Source organism: Triticum urartu, chromosome 5A (genome assembly GCF_056163025.1).
Source record: "Triticum urartu cultivar PI428250 chromosome 5A, HENAU_Tu73, whole genome shotgun sequence".
NCBI lineage: Eukaryota > Viridiplantae > Streptophyta > Magnoliopsida > Poales > Poaceae > Triticum > Triticum urartu.
In genome coordinates, this window is record NC_141877.1 from 119,205,113 (window position 1) to 119,212,716 (window position 7,604).

The following is a 7,604-nucleotide window of genomic DNA, read 5'->3' on the forward strand; positions in this document are numbered from 1 at the left end:
CTGCTGCGAACACAAATAATTCCAGGTACATTTGTTGAAATTATATCTAGACAAAATCTAGCGATATGAACTAAGTGCGTCACAAAATAAAGTAGAGTATCTGCCAACATTTGTAGTATTAGTCATCACTATGAAGTAAAAGTAGCACAAAAGCTCACTGCTGATGCGCACGCATCAATGAAATGTGAATATGCTCTTCTTATGCATGATCTAGTCTCTTTCACATGAAAGCTACAATGAAATCTGGAGGGAGGGGGCGAAGAAGGGGAACGGTGAGAGAGATGACCTGTATTGGGAGACTAATGTAGTGCAAGCAGTCATAGCAGGGCATGGAGAGCACTCCCAGCTCCTACAATCATTACTCGGAGTAATCCAAACTCCAAAAGGTTGTTCTTAGAATAATCAAAAACCCTACAAAACAATACATAAATTATTTGCTTCAAGATATGAATATGTACACTTTGAGAAGAATTCAAAATTACCATACAAAATCTTGCAGTTCTTCCTACTCTACTAAGCATGTAAAATCGGTGATATTATTTGAAGTATTTAGATGTAGTATTGCATCTCCTACTTACTCGAAGCATCGATGCCAGCTCCTACTTGTTGTTGATGTTTGATCGATCGGCATCGTACATCTGAAAATAGTAGTGTTTTATTACGTTTTCGGTCAGAGTTAGGTATCTCTCTGAATTAGACATCCATATGCATTGCACTCCCACTGCAATTGGTAAGATCATTGCAAGAACCATCTCATGCATAATGCATTTGTCAAGTTTACCTAAAAGTAGAGCCCACGGCATCATCGCCCTGTGAGTTCCCCGGGCTGGACAGCCTGCAAAGGATCTCCCTCATGTCAACGGTTCCATCACGGTTGTTGTCGAACAAAACACGAGGATCTGTGGTAATAGGTTGTAATAATAATATCTTATATTATGGAACGGAGAGTAGCAAATAAGTGTTGCCTGATTAATTTAATGACCCCAATATCATCAGCAAGCTCTCGTCATCTTCCTTAGCATTTTCAACACTTCTTAGCAAATGATATCACATGAATGGCTTCTAACAATACAGGATAGTTAGTTGGTGAATGCAGTCACTAACGCAAAGCTTGTCTATGCACTAACTATAGTAATAAGCACAATATATCTTTTCATGCATCGGGCCCTCCTTCCAAGAAGTACATAGTGTCAGCACAACCATTGTAACTTAAGCTGCTTAGAACACTAGCAGTGAGAAATATCAACGCAGCCATATAATGAGGTTATTCAATAAACTGACATTTTAAGGAATTTTTGAAAGTGAAATGACTATCATCTCATAATTATGCACCGGCAAGTTAAATTTCATGAACTATACTACAAGTCTAACCATGGTAGGCAGCACCACGTCAATGTCAGTAAAACCAGCTTGAACAAAACAAAAGCATATTGGCACTACATAAACTCCAAAACTTATCATACAAATCTTACAACTTACGAACATATACGAATGATTACTTTAAGGGTTTAAGTTTATAACCTATGTGATTGGTGTATCGAGAACTCTATCAGGACCATACTTGTCTAGGAAACCCATTGTTATCTGCAAATAACACAAACGATATAAATGATAATTGTACTCACACAATTTTTCGGTTTGCCATGGGGTGATAGAGAAAGCACAAGTCTTGAAAAGAATATACTCACCTTATACATACCTTGGTTACTCACCAACCTACCACAGAAATGGCATCCTTTTAGAGGGTGCAAATAAAGGAAGGAAAAATATATTACTTGTTTCCCTCCTCCAACCAGTTGCCCCCCTTCATTTAATTTCTGTCATGAGATCAAATTGTGACCATAATAATAGATGATCGTGTGATATATATGTTGTAAGACCTGAAAACATGTTCTCAAATTTGATGAGAGAGAGAGACCTGGGATCATCTAATCGAGCATTTTATCTACCTTTAGACGACAACGACGGAAGGAACATGTATGGCGGCACTGTCGGCGACATCAATGTAATGATTTAAAAATATATGCACTTCATATACTACAAGAGAAAAAGGAAAACCTGAATGACCCTATTGCTATTGGCTACTTGATTTCATATACTGAACAAGTGTAGGTTTTAACAGAAATAGTGTGAAGAAACAACATTATGTATCATGGATCGCATGCAAGGTATAGCTATCATCTCATAAGCATAGTGTAAATGAAACTCACGCAAAAAAAATATCCAGAAACTAATAGATGCAAAACAAGCAAAATGTCGAGGGGAAAACCCATGGACATCCTCTGTAGTTTGGCTTTAGACTGTATTGCGAATTTCCTCCTAAAGTCCACATAGCTTTGATAGAAATCCTTCTTTTGTTAACTTATAGTTACTGCTTGCATGGTTCTTTGCTATAGCACGTTCATAAGACCAAAAATATATACCATTTAAACCAATCCAGGGTATTGTTGTACGATGCTTCACAAAGTTTCCTTTCATAAATTAAAAACAAGATACTTCAAATGTAATAAAGCATACTGTATTGAAATCAGTGTGTAGAAACAATATGGCATATGGCTAACAAAGAATAGAAAATTCATTGTCGCAAAAAATGACAAGGGGCCCTCCAGATAGGGCACTGGTGAAGAATCCACTTTATTTAGCAGAGATTTCTGAAACTTGCGAGATATACCTAGCCAGATTTGTTACTATCTCATCTGAACTCTCAAAAAATTATTATTTCAAAATTCAGTTTGGTCATATGAGGCAACCATTTCCCTGTCCATTCTTTGCTTCAGCCTAGAACTCTATCATTCTTGCTACACCAAATAATCCTACACAAAAAGAACCAGTATATTACCAACCAACAAGAAGGCCCAACAGAAGTGATCCAATTCGTGCACAGAACATCAGAATTTAAGAAAATTGCAACATATTGATATAATACAGTAATACATCTCTAGTAGCTAGTTAAGGATGTCAACGGAAAAATTATTCAGCGAACCTCTACAGCTGCCTGGTTGAATTATTATTAAACACCTTGTAGCCATAGAAAAAGTATAATCTCCAAAAAGAAAGATGGAGATTTTGTCCATATCACCACAAAATCATAAATTGAACGGAAAACATAATGGGAAATGGTTGACCTGAAAGGAGGAAGCTTCATGATACCTATCTGCTCATCTTCAGGAAGGATGAGTTGCGGACAGACGGGCATGGTGCCGACCTGGGCGAATTCAGCCAGCGACGGTGACCTACTATGTGGGCAAGTTCAACGATGAGAGGATCCGGGCATTGGGGACAACCTCCTCTAGGCGCGGTTGCCCCCCTCACCTCCAAACGCAACTTGACCGGAGGCACGGGCGGGCTAGCCCTCTTCTGCGATGAGGCCGGCATCGGCGAGGGAACGTGATGGCGTGGGCAGTGGAGATGCCTCCCCCGCGCGTGGAGCTCGTTGGGTGACATCGCTGAAGAGGCCGCCGCCACAACCACCCCGAGCCCCTGTGCCAGACACCGATCTGGTCGAGGATAGTGCTTGTCCTGCGGTCGCCGCCTCTCACGCTTGTTGTTGTACTCCTGGTGGCTCTCTAGATCTGGCGACGCTGAGGGAGATAAACAAGCAGAGGAGGTGGTTGTGTGTGTGAGGACATGTGCGTGGGGGAAATGGGTCAGGGTGGGCATGGGGCATCACCCAATTCACGTGATTTCTCTCCCTCTCTCTCTCCCTCTCTCTCCATCACTATTCCTATCCGACGTGGACAACGTGAGAGATCACCCCTTAGTTCTCACTTGATGGGTTTGATGTCACTTGTTTGTCTATTCTTTTTTTGAATTGTTCTATGTCTCTTTTTATAATAATAGCGAAAATGCATTCATGAGACAAAAAGATACAAGTTTTTATTTGGTTGAAATTATTACACTAATAGGTATGAGATAAAAACGGTGAAATTGTCGCACGCTTGTAAGGATGGAGGGTTGGGAAAGCTCAACATTGATGCATCGTTGTTCATAGACTCAGGAAAAGAGAGTTGGGTGTTGTTGTCCTCACTTGTCGGGGCAAAGTATTGTTATTTCCTCCATCCAAATTTGTCGAGCATATAACCAAAGTGAGAATTTCCAAGTATGTAAGACACTAGGAAATTAATTAGCGATTGAAACAATGTGCTTTCACATTTTCCTCCCTTTCCTCCCGAGCTTTCCTACACCTATGCATAAGAGCAAGTATATAATAGGATGACGTAGGTAGACTATAAGAGATGTCACATTAATTTTTGCCTAGTTGGAGGAGAGAGAAGATAAGCGGGTTGTAGAAGTACAACCGGCTGTAGCACAGGGTCCAACTCCCCTTTTGATAGAAATAGGTGGGCCACATATTAATGATATAAGTGGGCTATTATGTTAACTATAGGTGAGATGGCAACTTCATATAGCCGATTGTTGGCTATTCTATTTACCTGATCATTATGAGCTGACCAAAGTTAAAGGCTAGGATTAAATTTAAGGGGCAAGCCCACGAGTGAAATCCATGGGCGGGGAAATTAAAAGAGGACATGTTATTTCCCATGTACGTTACATTGTGGAAATTACACAGGTCTGGCATTATTGCTCCCCTCCCCCACGTAAGTCTCTTATTACCCTCGAGGTCTACTCTCGTGATTTTCACTCGCACTTTTCGTTTCCCAAAGGATTTCCATCACAAATTTGGTACCTAATGGTGGAAGAAACATTCGCGCTAACATTTCGGTACCAAATCTATCATGCTTTCTACCTGCTCCACATTGACATCCTTGGATGAGCTCTAATGCCCAACAAATCTAGATGGAGAGAGTAACATCTTGTAGATACATGCTAACATGAGGCAATGTTGAAGAGGCCAACAAGTTGTATGCCTTGAAGGAATTAGGACGGTGTGAGAAATATGACGACATGTTTGCGGGACTTATGTACTATAACAAAATTCTCGTTGCTCTTTGCTCAAAGGTATGTCTACTGAGATATGAAGGAAAACTTGAAGTTACCCATGCTTGTCTTATTGTCAAGGTAGTAGGAACTTGCAATATAGTTGTTGATGACTTAGCAGAATTGGCCATAATAAATGCTCATTTTGATGTGTGGTGATTTAACGATTCATTTGTGCATTAAGAAGATCCATATTAATGTTTTATTGACAAATTTTAATAAATCTCTAATTTACTAGTCATGATTATCACCTTGGGAAAACAAATAGAGCATTAGACTAGGTGATCTTCGACAATCCATGTTGATTGTTATTAAATTGGTGATATGGAGGATTTACATTGGTGTGAAATGAATAAGAAAAGAAAAGATATTGTGGGCTCACTATAGGGGTGCTTGGTTAGGTTTAACTTCTGGCTTTTGGTTTTGGAAAAATTTTGTTTCTGCTACTCTAGCTTTTGCCAATTTTCCTTATACCACTAGTTTTTGACATTCACTTTTGTCACTCTTAGCTTTTGACAGTGTATCACAATTGCCATTGCAGATATTATTGGTCCCCTCTCGGTGTTACGGTATCCATCATCATCTGGCTAAACACTGTGTGATTTGATCACAAGGATACTGGAACACGGGGATTAGAAAAGAGAACAAAACCGGTAGCAAAGAAACTGGCATGGTGAAAATTTGTTGATCCACGGGGATGCCAATAAATCTCACAATGGGTATTTGTAAAATACCGCGAAGCAACAGGAACAACACACGCTAATTAAAGGTTCACGTAAATATTCATTCGTGTGGGTATAGGGGTCAATATGGATGTCCATGGTTCCGTTATTGATCATTAATCGCAAGGTGTTCTAGTCATGTATATACTTCACCGAACCTGCAGGGTCATCTATCTGATGAGTACTATAGAAGGAGTGTGAGAGAAAGTCATCAAAAAAGTTTCAAAGACACCAAAAATGTTGGAGAGAAAACCGGAAGTGTTTCGGAGAAACCGGAATTTTTGGAGTAAACCATTATGCAGAAATATTATGGATGACATCTGGAACGTTTGGAGGGTGCCAAAAAAGTTATGGCTCCTCCCAAAATTTTTCGGAGGGGACGCTCGCGCAAAAACACAATGTTCCCGGAAGGGGGACAAGATCCCCTTTTCATGGGGAGCTATTTTTGAGTGGGCCCTATCGGAGCTAAATTTGGAAGATATCGAATACGGGGTCCCGAGCTGTTGGCCTCGACTAGATGGTAGCAGGAAGTAGAGAGACACTATGTTTACCCAGGTTCGGGCCCTCTCGAAGAGGTAAAGCCCCACGTCCTGCTTGTATTGTATTGATTGTGGAGGGTGTACATAGTACATGTTGATCTACCTTGAGATCGTATGAATGAGTCTAAAAGTCTTGCCTCTAGGGACTAAACCCCTCGGCTTTATATAGGGACCAGGGGGTACCTAGGTTAACATGGTCAGTTGCATCTAGAGATAAACATGCCAAATATTTGAATATGCCTTGAAGTGTGCACCAAGTCTTTGGAAGATTCCATCTTGAGTATGCCAAGGGCCATGGTAAACATGGGTGGGTCCTTGACCCAGCACATGAATGTAGGCCGACATGGTGAGCATCCCCTAATCCAAGACACTGTCAGTAGTCCTAGAACTGGTCTTCAAGACGAGGATGTTGAAGCATTCCTTGCGACAGCTTCATCTTCTGGTCTTCGGCTTCGTAGGCGAGTTCGATCTTCCAAATTGGATTCATGTGCGAGGACGCCTTGGATTCCGAGGTCTCTGTAAGTCATTTCAAGTTTATTTTTGACATCTTATTTTATTTCTCCCATGTGTAGACCCGAGGATAAACGTCTTCTAGGTAATGTTGGGGAGTGTTGCATCGAAAACAAAAAAAATCTACGCCCATGCAATATCTATCCATGGAGATGCATAGCAACAAGAGGGGAGAGTGTGTCTACGTACCCTCGTATACCGTAAGCGTAAGCGTCTGATAACGCAGTTGATGTAGTCAAACTTCTTCATGATCCAACCAATCGAGTACCGAACATACGACACCTCCGCATTTAGCACACGTTCAGCTCGGTGACGTCCTCACCTTCTTGATCCAGCAAGACGGCGAAGGAGTGGATGAGTTCCGGTAGCATGGCAGCGTGGTGATGTTGGTGGTGATGCTATCTGCGTAGGGCTTCGCCTAAGCACTACGGAAATATGACCGAGGGACAAAACTATGGAGGGGGGCACCGCACACGGCTAAGAGATTGTCATGGTTATGTGTGGCGCCCCCCTCCCACATATATATAGGTGGGGGAGAATGGAGCAGCCAGGAGGCGCCCCAAGTAGGGCTGAATCCTACTTGGGCTCCTACCCTGGCCGCTCCCCTTGCCATATATGTCGGAGGGGGAAAGGAAAGGGGGGAGGGAAGGAAGGGGAAGGTCGAGTCCCCTTCCTTCCTTTCTCCTATAGACGGCTACCATAGGGGGTGCGCCAGCCCCTTGTGGGCTGGTGTGCTCTCCTCTATTGGCCCAATAGGCCCAGTATCCTCCCAGGGCTTCCCGGAACCCCTTCCAGTGATCCGATGACTACCCGATACCTCCCGAAACACTTTCGGTGTCCAAATAGTATCATCCTCATATATCAATATTTATCTCCGAACCATTCCAGAGCTCCT